The 19,221-nt window shown below is 50.8% G+C and overlaps 2 protein-coding genes across 4 annotated transcripts in view; one reads left to right on the plus strand and one right to left on the minus strand.

Annotated features, from left to right (window-relative positions):
* PTPRE (protein tyrosine phosphatase receptor type E) overlaps positions 1 to 18,407 on the minus strand; it is a 179,847-nt gene extending 161,440 nt beyond the window's left edge. The window contains exon 1 of one of the 2 annotated variants that reach the window (XM_055245563.2): positions 18,221 to 18,407. The gene's annotated coding sequence lies outside the window, so the exon portion shown is untranslated. Of the gene's footprint in view, positions 1 to 17,414; positions 17,430 to 18,220 lie in introns of those variants that run through there. The other variant, XM_055245583.2, reaches the window with a different exon arrangement.
* Positions 18,408 to 18,547: 140 nt separating this feature from the next.
* CLRN3 (clarin 3) overlaps positions 18,548 to 19,221 on the plus strand; it is a 31,457-nt gene continuing 30,783 nt past the window's right edge. For both annotated transcript variants that reach the window (XM_055245610.2, XM_055245620.2), the window contains exon 1: positions 18,548 to 18,689. The gene's annotated coding sequence lies outside the window, so the exon portion shown is untranslated. The remainder of the gene's footprint in view (positions 18,690 to 19,221) is intronic.

Raw genomic sequence — 19,221 nt, forward strand, 5'->3', positions numbered from 1 at the left:
TGGCGGTGGACCACAGGCCACATTCTTACTAAAAGCTTCCTGTGGCCTGGCCTCGACCATGGTTCAGGCTGCTAGCTTCCTGGGCTCCTCCCTGTTTTCTGAGCCTCGTTCTCCAGCTTCACCATTGATTCTGAGAACTCTGCGGTAGCTGTCTGCCAAGCTCCCTTTCTCACTAAGTTCATCAGTCAGATTTGCCAGGATATTGCCAGGAGCCACAGCTAATCCGCCCGGGGTCATAAGAGAATGAGGATCCCTCACCCATACATACTGTTTGGAAAGAGCCAGCCATTCTTTCCTGAAGGAATAAGGCTAAATCAGGTGACAAACAGGATGTCAAAGAAACAGCAGAATATGGCTTCCCGTGCTAGGTCCTAAAGACACTGTACGTCTTTCTTGCTTTCTCCTGGATCACTCTCTCTGGGGGAAGCCAGCTCCCAGATCATCAGGACACACACATAGTCCTGTGGACAGGTCCATCTGGCAAGGACTGAAGGCCTCCTGTCCATGGCCAACATCCTCCAGCCATGGAAGTGGATCTTCCAGCCTGAGCCAAGCCCTCAGGTGTGTTGGCTTCAGGCAGGTAAGATGGTGCAAAATTGCCAACCTTGCCCTGGAGCTCAGAAAACAGAAGACCGTGCTGAAGATTGAGTTAGCATAGTTCATAGGAACAGCCTCTGCAGTACCTGGGAATGTGCATTTCCAAGTATCCCAGGGAGCTCCACATGTCTCTGCTTCAAATAGAGCTGGTACCAATGTCTGAGGTTTTCTTGCTTTGCTTATTCATTACAATGTCCGCTTTCTAGAAAGCTCAGCTACTTCAATACTCCATAACTTCCAGATTTTAAAATTATCCATTCTTGAGAGTTTGCAGAAAAGATACAAATGTCAAGTTATATGGGTCAATTTTTCTATATTCTGCAGCCCAGTGGGACCTTATTGAACATTAAACTGGGTTATCCCAGTTAATCTTGTAAGTTTTTATTATTGGGTCATCAGATATTCCTTGAGTACACTGAGGGAAGTTGGGCGGAGGGGAACACATTGACTGTTAACCTGATGGTAAAAATCCTGCTGGCGATCTCATGTCTGCCTGATCTTGTGTCTTAAAAACAGCTCACCTGGCCAGATGCGGTGGCTCATGCCTGTGGTCCTAGCACTTTGGGAGGTTGAGGTGTAGGTGTAGGATCTTGAGATCAGGAATTCGAGACCAGCCTGGCCAACATGGCAAAACCCTGTCTCTACTAAAAATACAAAAATTAGCCGGGCACGGTGGTGGGTGCCTGTAGTCCCAGCTACTCGAGAGGCTGAGTACAAGAATCACTTGAATCCGGGAGGCGAAGGTTGCAATGAGCCGAGATCGCACCATTGCACTCCAGCCTGGGCAACAGAGGGAGACTCTGTTTCAAAACAACAACGACAACAACAACAAAAAACAAGCTCACCCACCTTCGCTTGCCCTCCCTGCTGAAAACGGTCATGCCTGTCACCCTGTAACTTGTCCCTATTTCGAGCACAAACTCTTTCTCTATAAAAAAGCCTAAGAGTTTGTTTTCTTGTGTTCCTTTCATTTGTTCACATACTCAGTTTCCTAGAGACATCTTCTGCCATGCACCATGGTTAATTTTATTTGTATGCATCTTTGCACAGTATTTAAACCTCCACCAAATGCACCCTGGACTCATCATGGATATTTTCCAGCTTAAGCCTTCTGTGGGGACATCACCCCCCAAAACCCAGACCAGACGTGGAAAAGTAGCACTCCCAGCTCTCCCTGGATCTGTTCTGATCCCTCAGGGGCCTCAGCTTCCACCAACCAGATACAGGCAGTGGGAAATGAACGCAAGATCCTGACAGAGATACCCGGAAGTAAACTGTACGTGGTTTGAATCGTACCTTAAAGGAAGATTGTGTCTCTACACTGGGTTGGATGATATCTTGATAGAATTTCTGTCAAAACAAAAGCTCTCCTTGGAGCCTTTAAAAATAATTCAAAACTTCGGGAGGCTGAGGCGGGTGGATCACGAGGTCAGGAGTTCGAGACCAGCCTGACCAACATGGTGAAACCCATCCTTACTAAAAATACAAAAATTAGCCAAGCATGGTGGCGGGTGCCTGTAATCCCAGCTACTCAGGAGGCTGAGGCAGGAGAATCACTTGAACCTGGGAGGCAGAGGTTGCAGTGAGCCGAGTTCGCGCCACTGCACTTCAGCCTGGGCAACAGAGCAAAGTTCCGTCTCAAAAAAAAAATTCAAATTGTTTTCACATCAGGAGCAAATAGGCAAGCGATTCCATTATGAGGTTCTTCCCAGACTTGCAGCACTCGCTCTGGATAGCCAAGACTCCTGGGGCCATGTCAGGGTGTCCCCAGCACTCTGTCTGCTTCTGGGAAGGCTGCCCCACTCCTCACCTGATAAGGTGATTGGATTATCTCTTTGAAATTGGGCAACAACAGGGAGAAAACACTGGACATTTCTTGGACTTGCTTTGCTATTACTCATGTCAAAAGAATGGCATGCCAGCCGCTGTGCCGGGCTGAGCACCAGCTCTCCAGGCCTTTGCCTGGGACAGGAGTGCAGGGTGGGAATGCTGCCAGAGGCTCAAGTTAGCCACAGCTGCCCACAGAGCTGCCACTGTTGCCACTAAGGGCTGGGGCTGGGGTCAGAGCAGTCCCTCCGCCAAAGCTGAGGTCACTAGCTGAAAGCCTGAGGGAGGCTGAGCTTGGCTGGGTCTGGGGTTCTGGAAGACGAGGTCCTAAGACGTGAAGCTTAGGATGGGAAAAGCCAGAGAGGGCAGAGGGGGAGGGAAGACGGGAGCAGGAGGGAGCCAGAGAAAGGAACATGGGCAGAAATGGCCCAACAGAAGCCGCTGTGCCTGGGGCTCTCAGCCCACCCACCTTGGCACAGAGTTCAGTCCCCTTTCTATGTTGTGGCTGGGAACAGAGTGGCAGGAACACACATCTCTTACGGGCTCAGTGGAACTCTTTAGAAGAAGGCCTAGCAACAGTAGTATGTGTGATGGCTGGGGTTCTGTGGAGCAGAGAGCCGGGCAACCCCTTTGTCCTAAGCACCCATGTGGATGACAGGCCCCTAGTGAATACGCATGGCCCTGGCCCACCTGGAAGAGAAGAGCACAGTTCCTGGCGTGAGGCTTTCTCAATCCCACACGGACAACACAAGGACCTCAGAGTGGCCCTCGATGGCCTCCTGGACCCCTCGCCCCACGGAGTCTCCAGAGCAGGGCTGAGCTTTAGGGGACTGCCTCCCACAGGACCCCCAGATTCAGGTTAGGTGTCTGGCGGCAAAGAATGCAAGGGCACCTATGGGTTTTGTTCACCACTGGAGTCTCAGCAACAGAAGGTCTTCCATTCGTATGTGTTGAGTGAACTTGAGACAGTGAATGAATGAATGGAACTGTGTAAATGACCATGTGTGGTGGCTCCTATGGCTTCAGGACTGCTGGGAGTGATCTCTGTCAGCTCAGCTGCCTGACATCCCAACATCAGCAACTTGTTCATTTAGTTAGCCTTTCTCCAGTAGCCTTCTTTCAAAAAGCAGCTCTTAAAATTGGACTTCATGAATTCACTAACAACTTGTCATGGATTAGTCTATTCAATTGCTTTCCTTTAGCAATTTCCTCCAGCAATTTCACTTGCTGCAAGAGCAAAGATCCTGCCCAGCACAGGGCGTCAGACTCAGCATCGATGCCTCCCTTCCACTGGCACCCTGAGCCACAGCACCCTGTCCATTCCTCCTGGACTCCCCTCCTGCCCTCTGCATCGAAGAAAGTCCTGACCTCATTCTGGGACCCTGCAGAAGACCCTGGCATTCTCCACCCTGGCCACACTTGGAATTTCCTGGGGGAGCTTTGTAAAAAATGCAGCTGCCCTGGCCTCACTGTAGAACTTGGAGCCAATCATGAGGGCAGGGTCCAAGCAGGAGGCTCTCGGGAACCTCCCCTGTGACTCTGAGGCACAGCCCTGCTGGGGTACAGCTCAGTGAGCTTCTCCTGGCCCCCAGCTCTGTGCCCCCAGCCCAGTCCCTGTAGACCTCCACATCCCTGGCATCACCTCCCCCAGTTCAAGTTGGAGCTCAAGTCCCTCTTGTGATTCTAAAGCCCTTCCCAGGCTGGTCCAGGTGTCTACCCCGGCCTTCCATCTGACTGCTCCCTGAGTGAGCCTGGAGGCCACAGGACGCCTCTTCCCACCCCATCCCCAGCAGCCATGTGGCCCCTGCTCCCACACGTAGGCATCACTCCTCCGTCTTGGGGATGATTGGTCTCAATCCCTTTTCAAATCCCCACCCTGCTGCTACCCTGTCTAGGCCTCCAGTTCCTTCTGTCAAAAATGCACTGATTGCTGCCCTCACCTGGTTTTGCAGCTGTGAGCACTGACCGAGTTAACATGTCCAAGTGCTTAGAGCAGAACCTGGCTGGCACTCAGCAAGTGCACCTTCAACACCGGTGATCGCTGGTCTTATCGTAACGAGTATTTCATGTATTGCCCTGGACCCCCACTGAAAATAGGACCCTTGCCAAAGGAGCTGTGTTTCCACCTCTGGCCCCTGGGAAGACACAGGGCCCAAGCCTGGATTATCAGAACAGGGCAAGCCCCAGACACTGAGGAAGCTTTGAGGTTGGGCCAGTTATCCAAGCCTGGCTCATCAGAGCCAAGGAGACTCACGTCTGGGTTGATCTGTAGGGAAACGCTGTCTCCTTCCACAGGGAAGACAGAATGTGAGTTTGCTGGAGGCCCCACAGGACTGAGTCTGTCCGAGCACATATGAGAGGGAGCCAGGGCCTTGGTGGCAACATCTGGCCATATGGATCCAGTTGCACCTGGGCTTTCAGTTCTGTAAGTCAACGCCCCTATGAACTTGACTGAACTTGAGTCATATTGCCATCTCATAGATCCCTAAGGTCCCTGACTGATATGGAGCCCACACCCCCGAGTGTGTGGGGTGGCATCACACAGCTGCATTTGCACTGAAACGTCCTGGAGAGACCAGGGAAGTCCACGAAAGAAGAAGGGTTGCTCCAGGCTCAGGTACAGCACCTCTGTAGTAGACCTACCCATAAACGCACTCTGGGTGGACTGTAGCTGAATCAGCCATGGGACTTGGTCCCTCTGCCCTGCCACTGGGACTCCCCCACCTAGGAGCGTTGAAGAAGCAGGGGAGGGTGCTGTGGCCACGTGGGCTGTCACATGCCCATCAGCAATCTGGGAACTCGTACCCTGGCTGGTGTCAGGGAGCAAAGTGGACCCTCAGCCAGACCCAAAGCAGGGGCAGCAAGAGACCCCTCATGCTCCAAGGGGCTGCCCCTTCCCAGTGGGACTCAAGGTGCTCTTCTCACGGAGGCTTTCCAGCCTTCACAAATGCCTTGTGTCATTTGCTACTAGAGGCTGAACTCAGGGCAACCAGCTATCAATTGCTTCCCAGGCTCCACGCACTTTCTTACCATTAGCTAAGCCCATTGCATTCAAACAGTTGAGTAACCCCCACCCAACATCATTCTAGCCACAAACTCACAGCAGTTACCCTGAGAGAGCATGGCCCCACTTCCTGCCTGCTAGGGCTAAAAATGGACACAGCATGCCGAGCCTGGCTCCTCCAATTTCCAAGATGCCAAGCCACTAAAGAAAGCACAACCTCCTTAAAGCATTTACAAATTACTACTACACTGAAAAGGAAAAAAAAAAAAAAAATCCATTGCTAAGCAAAATAACCATGATTGACGGCACTGATTTCTACCCAGCACTGCCCATTCATTTAGGATGCGTATTTTGACATAACCAGTAATAAATCATTTGTAAACAAAGGAATGCTGCACATAAGATGTTTCCACACGCTACATCATAAGATGAAACCACACCCAGAGGACTAGGGTCAAGCAGACAAAAGATGGATGCGCGGTAATGAAGTCATAGCTTCTCACCTGCAGATCCTGCTAAAGGTTGGAACGCACTTCTGTCTAAACAGATGAATAACCCGGGCTTTCTTCTTATGGATGCAGATGAGGGGCCTCAGGCCCAGCACCATAAGCCGCATTGAAGGCACAGGAAGGAGGGATAAGGGGTCAGTCCACTAGAGGCAGCACAGAACAGAACAGGAAGAAGGCAGCCCACAGGTGGCAGGAGCAGGCAGCATGCCCCTGGGCAAGTCTCCCTTTCCTCATCTGCAGCTGGCCTCCAGCTCTGACTCTAAATAGGGAGATCAAATTGCTCGCCAAACTTCTCAAATTGTTAACATCTAAAGCACAAGGGTAGAATTTAACTTTGGTTTTTGGTGAACTGAAAGACTTGGACAAAAAATATATTTCTAGTTATACTCAAACATATGAGAAAGGTTATTGAGAAAATCACCAGAAATGAGTGAAATTTTCTTTTTTTTTATTTGAAGACAACGCATTTAAGGGCTGGTCCTTCGGTGTGCAATGAAGTCCATTTCCTGGGCACATCAATGGAGCCAAATTTGCCTCAGTCCTAGGCACTGCCTAGCACAGAATGGACCCTGGGTAAGGTCTGATGTGTAAAATAAAGGTACAAAATGAACTTTTGCATCTTCAAGATACATCTACAACTCCTATAATAGACTTGTCCATAAATGCACCCTGGGTTTCTGAGAACCATGACTTTGAGATGTGTTCCAGCCCAAGGAGGCCTCAGTTAAACTTCCCTCTTCCCTCTTGCACTTCCCAGTCAGGCCAGTTCTTTGCAATTTTGCCAAAAGGCTCTTTCATACTCCTTGAGAAATACACATCCACGCTCAACAGCCATGGCTATTCCTCACGGGCAGGCCCCGCCTTTGCTCTTGCTGTCATTGTGTGTCTGTCCTCCGACTCTGCCAAAGTGACAACTGCCAGGATGCTGACTGGGCAGGGGCTGCCCAACAGCCATGAAGTCAGCCCTGGGACTTGGTTTGCATGAACAGCCAAGATTCTTTCAGCCTTTTCCCCAAGCTCCTTCAATAACTTTCATTTCTTCCAAATAGATTTTCTCTTTTTTTTTTTTTTTTGAGAGGGAGTCTCGCTCTGTTGCCCAGGCTGGAGTGCAGTGGCGCGATCTCAGCTCACTGCAAGCTCCACCTCCCGGCTTCATGCCATTCTCCTGCCTCAGCTTCCTGAGTAGCTGGGACTACAGGCGCCCACCACCATGCCGGGCTATTTTTTTGTGTTTTTAGTAGAGATGGGGTTTCACCATGTTAGCCAGGATGGTCTTGATCTCCTGACCTCCTCATCTGGCTACCTCGGCCTCCCAAAGTGCTGGGATTACAGGCGTGAGCCACTGCGCCAGGCCAATTTTCTCTTTTTTTAAAGGAAGTTTAAAGGGGGTGCTCCCAGCCAGCCTGAGGTCTTTAGATAAGAGTCATGGAAGCCAGAGAGAGAGCAGAGTGACTCCCGTTTGTCCCCATCAGAGGCTAAGGGTCACCTCATGGAGCTTCTCGAGATCATTCCCACCTACTTTGTAAGTGGGAGCAGGAGACGTCACCCTCTGTGAGCCGACTTCTCTGATGACAACAAACATCATTATATGGCTTTTTTGTTTTTGAGATGGTGTCTCACTCTGTCACCCAGGCTGAGTGCAGAGGTGTGATCTCAGCTCACTGCAACCTCTGCGTCATGGGTTCAAGCGATTCTCCTGTCCCAGCCTCCCAAGTAGCTGGGATTACAGGTGCGTGCCAGCGTGCTCAGCTAATTTTTGTATTTTTAGTAGAGATGGGGTTTCACTATGTTGGCCTAGCTAGTTGTGAACTCCTGACCTCATGTGATCCACCTACCTTGGCCTCACAAAATGCTGGGAATACAGGTGTAAGCCACCGTGCCTAGCTTACATGGCATTTTATTAGGAATATTGTCTAGACCCTAAGAATGTACAGTGTAACCCAATTTTCAAAATAAAAAAAAATTTTTTGAGACAGGGTCTCACTCTGTCACCAAGGCTGGAGTACAGTGGCATGATCATGGCAGCCTCGACCTCGTGGGCTCAAGCGATCCTCCTGCCTTAGCCTCCAGAGCAGCTGAGACTACAGGCATGCACCATCATGCCTCACTAATATTTTTTAGAGACAGTATCACTATGTTGCCCAGACTGGTCTCAAACTCCTAGCCTCAAGCAATCCTCCAACCTCAGCTTCCCAAAGTGTTGGGATTACAGGCATGAGCCACTGCACCTGACCCTGTAAGCCAAATTTAACAGAAAGATGACAGTTTAGCACAGTGAAGCACAAACATTGGCACCATCAGTTTCATGTTGAAAAACTCTCTTCACTTCCCTTTGGACAGACCCTCCCTGCTGGAATCAGCTGCTTGGATTCCACATGTTGGAGCGGCTTCCCCCTCTGGCACCCTCAAACTCAGCTCACACCCTGGGTGCATCATCATCTCGTAAGCCTGTGTCTGGTCCGGATGCATCCAGTCACCCTGGCCGAAAACTGCGGGGCCTTGGTTCTCACTCTCATCCTCTCACCCATATGGTCATGTTGCCTATAAATCCAACCTGCTGAATCGGTTTCCCCCATGACCTCCATTCTGGCTTACCACACACAGCCAGCAGGGGGCCCCTTCTCAAACTCACAGCTGAGCATGCTCCTGGGCTCTGTGGGGCTGGTCAGGCTGCACAAAGGGGACACACCTGGAACCTGTGAGCCTCAGGATGGGAGGAGGGGTGTTAGGAAAGACTCGCTGAAACTGTAAAAATGACTGTGTGCACACATGCATTTTTCTGGAAAATGAGTCCATAGTCTTCCTTAGAATCTCAAAGGGGGTCATAATTTAAGACAGGGTAAGAACTGCTGGTCCGTCACACAGAATCCAGACTCCTGGATGGTGTACAAATGTTTGGGTGATCCTACAACTTTCCACCTCTTTTGTCCCATCCCCTCTGTCCCTGGGCTCCACCTCCATGCAGACACCTGCTCTTCCCCAGACAGGACACACGGCTTCCTACTGCCAGGCAAGCACATAGTAGCCCCTCTGTCTGGAATGCTCAATCCCTGTCAGCTGCCTAGGAAATGGCCCAGTAAACCAAGCCTGTTTGTATTAGTCTGTTTTCATACTGCTATAAAGAACTGCCTAAGACTGGGTAATTTATAAAGGAAAGAGGCTTAATTGACTCACAGTTCGGCATGGCTGGGGAGGCCTCAGGAAACTGACAATCATGGTGGAAGGGGAAGCAAGGCACCTTCTTCACAAGGCGACAGGAAGGAGGAGTGCACACTGAAGGGGGAAGAGACCCTTATAAAACCATCAGATCTCATGAGAACTCACTCACTATCATGAGAACAGCATGGGGCAAACCACCCTCATGATCTAATCACCTCCTACGAGGTCCCTCCCCCAACATGTGGGGATTACTATTTGGATTACAATTCAAGATGAGATTTGGGTGGGGATACAGAGCCAGACCACGTCACTGCTCTACCTGGGGAGGCCCTTCCATGTCTCCCCTCCTCCACAAGAGCATCCAGCATCACATTTAACACTCCCTGGAAGTGAGTTCTGTCTTCCTGTGGACCTGGAGCATCCACAGGTTGTCACAAGCTATCGTGCCTTTTTTTTTTTCCCTGTAACTCCAGCGCTAAGCACAGTGCTTGTTCGTATGGATGCTCCTGGGCTTACAGTGAGGTCATATCCTGATGAACCCCTTGTAAATAGAATATATCATAAGTTTAAAATGTACCCAGTACCCAATCAACCCATTGTAAGGTTGAGAAACTATAATAAAACCATCGTAAGTTATAGATACTCTGTATACTGTAGGTAGGCAATAAAGGTTTAATACTTCCATTTGTTCCTTCTAAATGATATTACAGACTCTTAAACACTATTTACATTTGATGAAAACCAAAAAATATCCTTTGAAAGAATTTTGTTGGCTAGCTAAGAATAGGCCTGGCTTGGCACAACACAGTACAAAATTATTAAATTTCTGGCCCTTGCATTTTTATATTACTTTGGGCCCAAATCTGGACTTTGCACAAAAGAATTTAAATGGACAGACTGATAACAGCTCCAATAGATGACTGAACTTTAGCTGACGTTGCAACCTTGGCAAAAAGTAATTTATTGAATTACTGATGCACTGAAGGAAGGGCTGCTATGAGCTTAGGAAAAGAGAGCGCTGAGTCAACAGCAGTTCAAAATTAAGGACGAGGTTACTGGTTCAGAGTACTTTTTTGTCCAGTACTTAAATGTCTAACTGTTTATGAAACTAAGGTTGCTTTCAGAAAGAGGAAAACCATCCTGGAAAAAAGTTTCATCACAAGGAAAAATTTTACTAGTAACAATGTAAGTTTCGGGATGATTTGAAATAATGTGGCTGGAAACAGAAGTTTCTTTTTTTGATAAGTAGACTTCCTAGTGCAACTAAGATTGTACAGGAGTTTTATTTTTACATATTTAAGATGCTAAAATGTGTTATTCTCTTTGGAAGTGCATTTACATGCTTTCTATTCATTAAAGTAAGTACCCGATTTGTTGGCCTGGATTGAGTTACTATAAATCCTCGAATTTAATAAAAATCTACAATATTCAGGCTTTTTATTAACTCATACTGATTTCCTCCCCAGGAATTGTAAGAGAGCTTCTGCTTCAGAGATTCAGAGTGTTTGGGTCTGAATACTAGCTCCACGCCCTGACATGAGAATACGCCACCCCGTGCTCTCTGAAATTGTCCTGGGGCATTCTTTGGTCCTTATCTCACACCCAGCACGCAGGGCTCACATTCCAGGTTGAAAGGGAACTTCCAGGTCTCCTCAGTTGACAACCATTGGAAGATGAAAGCTCACCATCTGAGAAGTGCTTTCTCTCCTACATGTAGAACAGTGGGAAAGTGCCCTGAAGAGAGGAAGGATTTGGAAAGAAACGCCAACATCTGTAGGAAATATTCTGTGCTGAAAACCAACCTCTTAGTTGAATTCACCAGCAGGTCTCTCTGGAATCTAGAAAGCAAGCTGGAGCATTCCATAGGGAGGATTTACTTTGTCTTCCCCAGAGGAGGCTGGAGGCCTTCCCAACCTCCAAAGATCCATCCCATGTTACCTCAGTAACAACCTAGCCTTTTTCTGAAAGTGTGTTTTGTAACAAGCGGATGGGGTTAGAAGAGTTAAGAGTAGAGCCTGCCCTGGGAAGAATGATGGTGTCAGTAAAACAGGCCACCGGTGTCTGCAAAGCCTGTATTTCCACCTGTGCTGCGTGTGTCAGTCTGTTCTTGCATTGCAATAAAGGAATACCTGAGGCTGGGTAATTTATAAGGAAATGAGGTTTAATTGGCTCACGGTTCTGCAGGCTGTGCACAAAGCATAATGCTGGCACCTGCTTCAGGTGAGGCTCAGGAAGCTTCCAATCAAGGCAGACGAGGGAGGGAGCCAGCACGCCACACAGTGAGAGTGGGAACGAGAGAGAGAGTGGGTGGGGGGTGGCACACTCTTTAAAATGACCAGATCTCATGTGAACTAACTGGGCAAGAACTCAGTCATCACTAAAGGGATGGCGCCAGTAATCATGAGGGAACTGCCCCCATGATCCAATACCTCCTACCAGGCCCCACCTCCAACACTGGGGACCACATTTCAACATGAGATTTGGAGGGGACACACAGCAAAACCATACACTGTGTTTCCAACAACAAAATTAAAAGCTTTACCCCATGACAAGGATTTCAGACCAAAAGGCTGGTGGATGAGGTGGGGGCAGGGTAGAGAGGAGAGTCCCAGGGTCGGACATCAAATCATAGAAGTAGGTGTCCACCTCTGAGGCCGGCCTCTTTATAAACTGGAGAAGAAAGGAAGGCTGGAGCTCCCTAGAGTTTCACCGGGAACCTGCCTGGATGGGAGCTTCCATTTTGTCTGGGCTGTGCTTGGTGGGTGCGTTTCTGACCCTCAGAGCGCCCTTATGCATGTTAGCCGAGGGGTCGGGGCCAAGCGAACCAGTCTGCACCGCAGACCTATGAAAGCCCTACTGTGGAGACACAGCCTGAAAAATGCCAAGTCCTTCTGGAGTGAGAGGACGCCAAAATAAAAGGACTTAGTACAGAGGTCATTTAAAATAATACACTGTAATCAAGTAGCTACGTGATAGAACATTTAAAAATCTCAGTTGAGAAGAAAGATGGAACTAATTTTCTCTCTAGTACAAAACTGGTGACTAATGTTCAGCTGGAAATGTCCAAACAGATTTAGGGACATTAATAACCAAAAATTATGTTTGTGCATTTATTGAATAGAAATTAAGTGACTTGCCTTGAGGACAAAGCGACTGTGGCAGAGGAGAAGTCAGGGCTCACATCATCTCGGGCCTTTGATTCTGGTCCCCTGGGCTCTTGCCTTGTGTGAGACCACTGGCCCATTGGTGAGCACGGGGCCAGGCCTCTGCGTACCACCTCCACCGATCCCCATGCAGCTCCCTTGGTGGCATCATGCTCCCCACTGTAAAGACTTGGGCTCACACTGGGCCAGGGGAAGTCCCTTGCCTTGTCCAGAGCCTCAGTCTCATGGGCCCCCATCTGATGCCAATCATTCTGCTCCTAAGTCCTTTCTCTGAGCCTCAGGCTGTGTCACCTCCCCTTGAAAATAAAGCCCCATGGCTTGCAGTTGCTGCTGGTATTCAGACAGAGTAAAATCATGGCAGGAAGGGCCTCTGCCGCTTGGCCTCCTCCACTGCTACCTGGACGGGCTCCTACTCAGTTCTATTACCTTCATCCATCCATCTCTCCACGTCACATACATGCACAGAGTGAGCTCTGAGCTCCAGGCCTTGTGGGACTGGCTGAACAGAGTCATGTACCTGCCCAGGGCACTCACAGTCAAATGCTATTGTTCTCGTGCTAGCCCTTCCATTGGATCAAATGTAGTGTAGCCGGCACCCAGACCTGGGATCCAAACAAGTTTTCCTATCAATTCTTTACTCTCCACCCAACAAACACTAACATCAAAGCACCTGCCCAAAACACATTTGGTTTTTAGCACATAACTAAGAATCATTTTTTTTTCTTCAAACATTTCCCTACTCCCTGCTGGACTTTATATTTGTTTTTGGGAGAAAGATTTCTCTGCCCCTTTTGTTACTTGTTACAATATACATAATGGACTGGATTAACTGAACATTCTTGATTGCATTTGAAAGATATTTTTAAAAACAGATGCCCTTTTAAAATATTTTATCTGGCCCCTGTTTCATTGGGAATCAATATAAAAGGATATGTTTATTTTTCTGAAATATATTGTTAAGAATTTTTATTTCATAAGCTCAATCGAAGTCTCTGAAGTATTCATATAGTTGAAAGAAAGATGTGGGGCCCACATTTCTGGCTGTGAACAGGGTATTGTTAGCAGCTCAAAGGCTGTGCACCACATCAAAACTCCCCACATGGAACACCTGGACAGGGCAGACCATGATGGGTATGACTGGGAGAACAGCAGCCAGAGCCCAGGGAAGAAAAGGAGGCTGGCTTCGTAATCCCAAACCAGGGGTCTCCTAGCCCACATCCGGCAGCCACCGGCCCCACAACTGCTCATCTGTGTCTGCTCAAGGGTTAGTAACATTTGACCAACCCTTATTGCCTCAGGTATGGCTGATCTAAAATCCCAGCCATCTAAAATATCATCCAGCACTCTGCTTTTGGTGAAACAAAAAAATCCTAGTGACAAAATAATGAGAAGTTAATCCTCCAAAATAAACTCTTGATATGTCTAGGGCCAGTACCTAAAATTGGCAGCACGCCACACGTACCCACAGGCCTCTCCTCACTCTCTCTAGATTTGGTGTCCAGAGCAGAGAGACACGTGGCCCAAGTGCTGAGCCAAGAAACAGGAGGCCTCCCTGCCTGGGATCCAGCCTTGTATGGAGTCAGCAGCCCTTCCTGCCCAGTGGTGGGGAGGGGTGAAATCGGGAGGAAGCACAGCAGCTGGGAGGGGCTCAGAGATGGCCCAGGACAGCCTCTTACTTTGGATAAGCAAAGTGAAGGTCTGAGAGTTTCTAGGGTAGGCCACAGTTTCATAGCTTTATGTTCTAGCTTTATGTTGTAGCTTCACAGCTTTATGTTCATAGCAGTTCTAGCAGTCTAGAAGCTGCTCTCTTACCCTGATTCCAGACACCTGATTCTAGGCCACACTGCTTCTCAGGGGTGGGTTTCGTTTGCTTTTGCAGTGCCTCACACCCAGCCTGGTTTAATTCAGGCCACGAGCCTGGTTAATGTGCACAGCAAGTTGCATTTCTGCCTCATCGATCACTGGAGTCAATGATGCATATTGAAGAATGAATGCCTTCATGGTAAGTGATAACATTATGGGATTAAAATACTTAATCACGCAAAATTTACATAATAATCATTTAGATTGCCATGCAAAAAATAAGGTTATCTAGCATGTCACACCATACTGATTTGACCTACCAATCTGGATGATGCACAAAAGGTATCTATCTATTTGTATGGTTTTTGGCTTGGTTCATGTATTCATTCAAACTTCATTGATTCTTTTTTTTTTCATGACAGGGTCTTTCTCTGTCAACCAGGCTGGATTGCAGTGGTGTGAACATGGCTCACTGCAGCCCTGACCTCCCAAGCTCAGATGATTCTCCCACCTCAGCCTCCTGAGTAGCTGGGACTACAGATGTGCACCACCATGCCCATCTAATTTTGTTGTGTTTTTGGTACAGAGTTCCACCATGTTGCCCATGCTGGTCCAGAATTCCTGGCCTCAAGTGATCTGCGTGCTTCGGCCTCCCAAAGTGCTGGGATTACAGGTGTGAACCGTTGCACCCAGCCTCAAACTTCATTGATTCTTACATGTGCAACGCACAGCATTGGATGTTATAGGGGAAAGATAACCACAATTTACGCATACCAGCCATGTGGCCTGTCAATTATATGTATCCTATGTCCCGCCTCACAGCAGCAGCCCTGGGAAGTAGCGATGATGACTCCCATTCCAGAGAAGAGAGCACTGAAGCCTGCATTTTGAGTCATTTAGCCAAAGTCACACCAGAGTCAGAACTTGACTGACTGAACCCGAAGTACACGCTCTCAGAGACACATGCTCCACCCTTAAAGCACTGGCTGCCTAGTGGAGGAGATGAACTACTTGAGCAAGTGAACTGGAAATCAAAATCAAGTCCAACAAGTGCTTTAGGACAGGCACAAATAACGTTCTACGGAACCACGAGTAAGAGAGATTCCTCTCAGGTAGGGGGGCCAGGAAGGCTTTGTGGAGACTGGGACTTTTGAGGTGGGCCTTAAGATATGGGTAGGAGTTCCTAAGATGGAGATAAAGGGGAAAGAGGCTGAGAGCAGGGAGCTGAGTCTTGGGATCTGGAAAGCTTTGGGAGCTTCATGGAAGACAAAGCCATTGGTTCAGTAGGAAAAAAGCCAAAAGAAAAACTAGAGATGTTCTTAGAACTGTAGTTTTTTTCCCAAGTGATATTCAAATATTAAGAAGGCCAGTCTTTACTCTAATGGATACATTCATTTCTGCTTTGGCAACAGAACTTCTGTAAGGGTGACTCAAACATTATAAATGAAAAAGACTTGTCTAGCAAGGGAATACAGGGCAGCTTCGATCCTGTTCCCTCCCTGCTCCCAAGCCTGCCTCCCTGGGAGGTCACTTGGGGTGTCTCTGGTCCAAGCTGGCAGTCATTTTAGCAGATGAGTCCAGCATCTCCAGAAGGGCTGGCCACACGACCCCTGGATGGACCATGCCCATCCACATCAGCAAAAATGTGTGGCTGCCTATCAACCATACAACATCCACACAACAGACACACACTTGCTCCATCAGCACATGTGCTTCGGGAAGGTCTCACTTCCACGTTTTTCATCCATGGACAGTAGTCCTCAAGGCTCCACTGGCAGGCACATGGCTGGGCACTGGAGACACAGTATTGACCTCTCTTCACAGAAACTATAGTCTGGCATAGATTTCAGAAGCAACATGGAGGCTGGTGGAATTGGATGGATAAAGACAACACTGGGAAAGTACTGGAAGGGGAGCAGAGATTACAAGTTTGATTTTGACATATTGAGTCAAGGAGCATTTGATATCCCAGGGAGAAATGTCAAGTGGGCAGCTGCGGAGGAGAACTGCAGAGAAGTGGCCGGGCCTAGAAACACACCTCTGGCCTTCAGGGAGGGAATATTGATCAGCCCTGCACCTTAGACTAGGCTAATGGTGGTGCAGATGGAGCACAGTGGACCCACTGAGGCACAGCTGGGAGAAGCATACTTTCACCAACCGAAACTGATGCATCTACCATCACCCCCACTGTGACTGCATCTTCTCTTGGGGTTCGGGGGCAAGATTTGCACACACAGCCGCCTCTCCTCTCAGGGGCAATGGTTTGCACACACGCATCCCTGGAGAAGAGGGGGCTCCCATCAGGGCACAGTGCTTCAGGACCTCCTCCAGGCTTCCGTGGAGGTGGCAGTGCTGACACAGGGAGCGCATCTCTCTCGGCCGGCTGTCCCCCACAGAAATGAGAGGTGGCGTCTGTATAGCTTTCCGCATCATCCTCACTTTGTGTCCACCCAGGGCCTCCAAGAAGCATCGCACATAAAGACAATAACACCCTCATCCACTTCCCTCAACTGGTTTGACTGGAACTGATGAGGGAGTGTGTGACTAAGTCCCAAGCCATCTGGACACATCCAGTGACCTGACCTTTTACAGAGACAAATCTAGCTCCTAGCTCTAGTCCACATGGGAATGGTCTGTTGGGGCAGGGAGGGGCGATGGTGACTCACAGGCATCACCAACATCAATGAACAAAAATCTTGGCCCCCAAGGTCACGTTCAGGGGCAGAGCCTTGTCTGGGAAGGGCTGGGTGGTGCGTCAGGCCTCTCTCACTGACAGCGCAGCCCCCACCTCTTGGGCCTGCTCCACCTCGCCTCTGACCTCTTGCTCCCCAAATGCCAAGAGCCTGTGCTCAGAAAGTACAGACTCTAACCCTGTTCACACCACAGAGCTCTGCCCATACCACGCTGGCTGAGTGACCGTGGTGGTGAGACGCTTGCCCCAGCCACTGGCCCCCACCATTTCATGCCCTCCTCTGGCCTAGCATCCCAGTTTTGGAAACATCCCTCCACGCCCCCCCTCCCCATCCACATACACACAGTTTAAATGGACAAGAGTCGTTAGTGTGCAGAGGCAGAACTTCATCCATCTTTGGGACACAAAGACCTCCGGACACCCTGGGTCAAGGGTACCTGGGGCCAAACGCAGAGCTGACTGGACATGGACACAGTAATTTCTGGATCACGTGATCACTCTTTGCTGGTGTTCATTCAACTCACCCATACGCTCATTCACTCTAAAATATAAGCAGAGAGCTATATTCTTTCTTTGAGTTTCCTGGATTGAAACTCTGATGGAATGGTCACGACTCAAGACAAATCAATATCATAATTCTGCAAGTATAATTGCCTAACCTTTCTGGAAAGGTTTGCATGCCTGGAAGGAATTTAGGTCAGGTCCAGCGCGGTCTCCATCCGGCTTGGCTCTGCCTCCCCATCCTGTGGGTTGCCCGGCCTTTCCCAGATGGTCCCGGGAGCTCTCAGAATTGGCACCGCGCTGGCCTCTGTGCCCAGGAGCCCTGTGAGGTCATCGACCCTGCAAAGCGCGGCAGTCCAGCCTGGACCACCTGTCAGGGTCTCCCCGCCGCATCTCCGACCCACCGCGGTTGCTGCATCCCGCTCCGCCTGCCTCCCTGTGAAGGCGCGGGCGCCCGCCCGGCTGCGGGGCAACATCCTGGCAGCGCGCCGGCCCCTCCCGGAGTTGGCACAACTCGAGCCACTTTCTTCAAAGGCTCCAGCCTCCAGCCTCGAGTGGGCGCAGCCCCCCACGCGCGGCCTAAACCCCCTCTCTGTGTCGCCCGCTTTCACGTACGCCGCCCTGCCGCCGGCCCCCGCGCACTGTCGCCACCCGCAGACACGCGCGCCCTCCTCCTGTTTACCGAGAGGGAGCGTGAGCACTGCCACTGTGGTCGCCAAGTTGGGCTGGGGACTCCGGGTGAGGGGACGCGCCACAGGCCGGGGTCGGGGGTCGTGCGGTCCCCAGCCGCTGGTACTGGGCGCGCCGCGTGGGCGGCGGGGACAGGGTCGGGACTCTGAGTCCCGGAGCGGCCCCTCCCTCCCGCGGCAGCGGGTAAGGCAGCGTCCCCGGCCTGCTTGGGCCTCCCGGGGCGCACGGTCCCCCCACAGGGGCGCAGCGTCCCTGCCCGCACGCGCGCGCTCACCTCGGGGGGGCCGGTCCGGTCGCGCAGATCGCGCTGCAGCGGCTGCTCGGCATCTCCCGGGCGCCCGCCCGCCGCCCTCCGGGGCGCCCGGCTGTCCCCGCCGGGCGCGAAGAAGGGTCGCGGGGACGCGCAGAGGCCGTGGGTTCCTGAAGCCGCTCGCGCCGGCTCCTGCCGCCCGCCGTCCGCAGCCTAGCAGGAAATTTGTCCGGCCGGCCGGGTCCCGCCGCCGCCTCGGCTCCAGCTCTGGCTGCGGCTCCGCGGCGGGGGCGGGGGCCTGGGCGCTGCGAGGAGCGGGGGCGACGCCTGGTGCCCGGCGCGGGGAGCGCATCCAGGGCGCCCGCCCCACCTGCGAGGCGGGAATGGCCCTGAGGCCCTGCCCTGGGAGCACCCAGGCACTGTGGGTATCCGTTTACCCAGGGCTGGTGCCCCTTCCGGGGAGGCCTGGCCCAGCCACTCCGCCGGGACCCAGGTGCGTAGACAGAGGTAAAGATATGGCGGGCACTCACACCTGGCGGAGAGCAAAGGCAAGGCCCTGCCTCTCCCTGCCCTATCCCTGTGCACCAGGAAGTGGCCTGGCTAGGGACTCGCCCTGGTCTTGCAGCAGGTATGGGACGCTCAGGGCACCCCGTACGCTTCTGGTGCGAGGAAACTGGGCGAGCTGTGAGGTCGCTGGGCCTGGTGCCCTCCTCTGGAAAGAGGAGGAGATAAGGCGCCTGTTTGGGGGATATAGAAGAGGGCTCGCTTGTCCCGAAGGCAGCATCTGTCAAAGTTAAAAACGCACAAAGAGAAAGAAGAGCGACAGAGCCAGGCACTGGGCCTGCTGCTGTCTGGCCGACTTCTTCCAGGGAATTTCACTCAAGCTATTTAGGGAGCTTTCAGAGAAAAGGCAGTTCCCTGGGAGGAGCAGAAAAGACACTGGTGGCATCTTGGTTCTGAACCTTCGTACCGTGCCTTCTGGGTGGGGCCACGGCCCAGCCCTCATGAGGGAAGCTGCATTCTGT

This window comes from Symphalangus syndactylus, chromosome 2, assembly GCF_028878055.3.
Source record: "Symphalangus syndactylus isolate Jambi chromosome 2, NHGRI_mSymSyn1-v2.1_pri, whole genome shotgun sequence".
NCBI classification, from domain to species: Eukaryota; Metazoa; Chordata; class Mammalia; order Primates; family Hylobatidae; genus Symphalangus; species Symphalangus syndactylus.